Raw genomic sequence first — 4750 nt, 5'->3', positions numbered from 1 at the left:
TCGATGGTGATTCCAATATCGTGTACTCTAAGACTATACTTGAAAATGGGTACGCTTTGTAGCCGATGGTAATTCCAGTATCCCGTAGCCTTTACTCAAACTGTTTGTATGCTAGATAGACTTGGAAATGGATGCGATGTGGCCGATGGTTGATTCTGGTATTGTATTCCATACTAACTGTATCATTATGCAAGGCATGTAGTATATTGTGGTTAGGTGACATTCTCTGTGCTACGTTCCCTTGCCAATAGGGGGTACGGTGTTGGATAACCCAACTGTGGTATGTTAGATGAACCTTTTTAGAATGCCACTATGCGGTACGATGTGATTGTTGCCACAGGCAAAAAATAGTCCGACATGGCTGATGGTGATTGCGATGCTGTGACTGCCAAGAGGGGGCTATCAGGGTTTGCTCAGTGACCTATGGTCATATTCCGGGATCGGCAGGCTCCTAATCATAACTAGGGTTTGTATTGCTGGGTGACCGATGTGCGAGTTCCGGGACTAGGGATACAACCTAATGTGTCATAGTAGTATGAACCCGACTTAGTTGTATGTTAGGTGGTTTAATAATCAAATGGATTGCATCATTCGCATCATGGACTATGTGTTTATTTCTGTATTCATGATATCATGAAATATATGTGAATGTGTGTGCATGAACTGCACCCCTCACTAAGCTAGTTGGAGTTCACCCCACGTATATGTTATTTTTTAGATGAAGAAGGTACGGTAGTACCATTGGGATGTGACTCTACTTCCTCTGGACCCAAGTACAGAGTAAGTGACTGGTGAATGCCATAGGCTAAGGAGCACGACCCGGATTGTGCTTGCAACACCTGTGCCTATGCAGCACCTTAAGAGGCTTGGTTGCCTTTTTTATATTTGATATCGAAGTATGGAATGATATTCATTTGGTCTTATTTATCTGTAGGTCATGAAACAAATTATAAATGAACAACTTGGTTATGGATATATACTATCATTAGATGTCACCCCATTTAAATCATATTCCGTTACTCATACTCTGATTCCGCTACTATTATTCTTGTGGTAGAGGTGTCAGACGGGTAAGCGTTTTACTCACACCACTAGTATTCCTAGTACGGGGAGTAGGGTGTGACAGCTTGGTATCAGAGCAGGATGTTCTACCTTAACTCACAATCTACCCGAACCATGATTTTTGGGGATTAGGATTAAAATAAAAATCCGAAGACAATTAATAATAGTAATGCACAAATTAGGAGACAAGTTTAGGTGTTAAAGCTGTTTCATTATATAAGGAACTTGAATACATAAGCTTACACCAATTTTTTTTGAAATAAATAACTAAAAGCAAGAAATCCTAAGCTAGCCTAAAATTTTAGGACCTTATAACTAACATAAGAAAAATCAAGAAATAAATTGCATAAAAAAAACTAAACCTAAAACATCCCAAAGGGAATATAAAGCTGACTGTGCTGGAAAACATGGAAAGGGAAATCCTAACACTACTAAGGCATGCTAATGCCACTACGCCTGCTGATCTGTCTGATCCTACTCTTGGTCCTGACCCTAGTCTTGGTTCTGATTCTGACCTTGTGCTCCAGACCTTGGCATAGGAACTCTAAAGTAGATGACAATTTCCCTCATCTACCTCTCCACGGTGGCAACCTGACCATCAAGGAGGTAGTAGCTCCTATCTATGCTCTCTAAGCAGTTGTCCATCCTCCTCAAGATGTTGTTGGTGGCATACAGACGAGCCATTACATCATTCAATCTATAACCTCTCGAGCCCTTAGAGGAAGAAGCCATTATGGTCCCCATAGTCCTTGGGGGTAGTGATGAAAATACCCCTAGGGTAGGTGGGTCAGCACCCTCTTGATCACCTTCCTGATCATACCCATGAAGACCTCCCTGAATGTCCTCTACATTCATGGGCTGCTGCCCCTCTTCGTCCTCCTCATCCTTAGTCACCTCATCCATATTGATGGTCATCTTCTTCAGAGATTCTTGCTTGAAGTCGATGACATTAACCCCCAGACTCTCCTCATCCTCCAACTCCACCCCAAAGTGGCTAAACACTGTAGTTAGTAACTTGTCGTAATAGAGATTTTCGGCCCTGTATTCTTCAGCTTTCACTACCATGGTCCACATCAGTAGGTAGGGAAGATGGGGGCACCCCCATATAGACACAGTAGGTGACATGCACCTGCAATATGGACACCTCATCGTAGTGTCCACTTGTGGGGAGGACATTCAGCTGAATCATTCAGCAAACCACCTTAGGGGTAGCACGGTAGTTGATGGTACGGTGCCACCCAAAAGCAATCATTGTCAGTATACGGTCCATCTCCTCCTGGACATAGAAGTTCTGAAACTCATAAGATAAGGTTCGAGGAGGGAGTAGGCCAACTCCCTCTCATTGGAGATCCTTAGAATCACGACCAACTCTGTCATGTTGAATGATATGTCAACCCCCTTCACTCTCAAGGTGATCCTCATGTCCTTAGTGCCATGGTTTTTGCACCGAAGGTTACAGTAGAAGTAGCGCACTAGCCGGGGATAGAATAGTCGGTCTGGTTTCAAAATGCGGTACCGCCCCAGAGCGTCAAACCGTTGACGGATACGAAATAATCATAAGTCCCTCACACGCACATATTTACCAAGATCGACGTTCTGGCATTCGAAGGATTCCTAACGGTCTAGTTTGACCACAGATTAGAACAAAAAATGATCATATTGCTCCTCTGCGGGGAGCCCGTTGTTGAGCGGTGGCACGACGAGGAAGGGCTCAACATCCAAACATAGTTGCAAAAACAAGTACTTAGGGTTTTGGAAATCAAAACCTAGGTTAGGGAAGGAGAAACAAATCAAAAACCTCAAAAAACTAGGTTAAAGAGAAAGAGAAACTCACATTGAAAGCATAGGCGACGGCAATCGGGTGAGAAATCACGTGCAAAGGGCAGGGAACAGCTACGGCAACCTTCCTTGGTTGTTTTCCCTTCCTCTCACAAAGTGCAATAGAGTTTTGGTGGGAGAAGAATGAACCCCGCACCCCTTTTATTGTGTTTCAAATCTATCGGAAACAAGGTCACCGAAAACACTGGGCTGAATCTGGTGACTATTTTTGGTGAAAGTTTTTCATCAGGAATGGCCTCTGTTTAGTCCATCGGAAACAGGATTGATATTTCTGATGGAATTGGCCACGTTTTCGATGAACATTACCCCTGTTTCCGGTGAACAGTATAGAATAGGATTGAATTTTGATTATATTTCCTTATAGAATTATTCATTCCTATTATGTATGTGCTTAATTATGATGTCATGTGGGCCCTCCTATGCATGTTTACCCTAACATGCTACTCGTAGTTGTGTGTGTTGAAATAACCTAGAGGGGGGGTGAATATGTTATACTAGTGGAATTTAACTCTTTTCGATAAATAGGTCACAAGTGTGACTGCAAGTTAAAATAATGCGGAGAGAATAAAACAAGTACAACCACAAAACACAAGATTTATAGTGGTTCGACTCAATCCGAGTCTAGTCCACTCTCTACAAGAATCCTCTTGTAAGGTATTCCACTAGTTCTCCCTTTCAGTACAGTAGGTAGGGAAGAAAACCTTTACAATCTTTTTTATGGATAAGAATATCCTTACAAATCCCCTTTACAGGCAAAGAGGCACCTTTACAATCTCCTTTGGAGGTAGAGAGAGACCTTTCTCTTTTTAGGATAAGAGAATCCTTACAATCCTAAGTACAGTCTAGAATTGTAAAAACAGAAATAAATAAGAAATAGTGGAATAAGAGTAATACCTCAAGTGTGGTGCAAATGATGAGAATGAATAATAAATGATGAATGATGCACCTTTTGTAAAGTCCTCTCTTATGGCTTTGACTTGCACAGGAGAGAGTAGAGGACTTTGATTGAGACTTGAGCCTTTTGTTGGGATTTGTGTAATAGAACAACTCAAGTAGAAATAAAATTCTTGAATGCTTGCAATAATGCTCTTAAAGCTTTTCTTAATGAATATTTAATTAAGAGTGGTTTGGGTATTTATAAGTGAACTTAGTGAAGCATTTTAGGCAGGAAATCAGACTCTAACGGACATATTCTGGGACCATCGATCAACCGCCATCTGTTGTCGATCGACCACCAAGAGCCGTTGAAGGCAAAATATAGCCGTTGGGGCACTTCCAGGCAGTCACCGGTCGACCGGGACTTTCAGTCGGTCGACCGCCTATGGTCTCGGATAGTTTCAGTCGATCGAGGCTTTCAGTCGGTCGACTGCCTATGGTCTCAGAAAGTTCCAATCGACCGGGGCTTCCAGCCGGTCGACCACCAACATGACATGCTCTGTTTTGACAGAATGCTGTCATACGACCAGTCGTCAGTGTTTTAACCATAACGTTTCGGTCCGACTTCAGATTGATCTGAGATCAAATGCGTTGGAATCACAACTCAATTTCCTACAACTTCTATGAAGGTTTCATCTCCTGATACTAATTTTAAGATTCCATAAAATACCCTTGAGTCAAGTTAATGTGTGTTCCACACCACTTAGAGACTTTCCATACTTGGTCAAGGCATGCTCTATGGTCATTCTAGTATGATGCAATGCACATGCATGTAGTGAGTGCATCTATATATATGTGGAAATTACAAATTACATTAAAGTGACTAATCTATCCTGGTGGTCTTCTTCTTCTTCACTTGAACTTTCCGCTCTTTGGCACTTCATTTTCTTTTCTTCTTGTTTGCAATTCCATG

The sequence above is a fragment of the Macadamia integrifolia genome, chromosome 3 (assembly GCF_013358625.1).
Source record: "Macadamia integrifolia cultivar HAES 741 chromosome 3, SCU_Mint_v3, whole genome shotgun sequence".
Taxonomy (NCBI): Eukaryota; Viridiplantae; Streptophyta; class Magnoliopsida; order Proteales; family Proteaceae; genus Macadamia; species Macadamia integrifolia.
The sequence above is the reverse complement of the archived record's forward strand: the minus strand, read 5'-3'. Positions refer to the sequence as shown.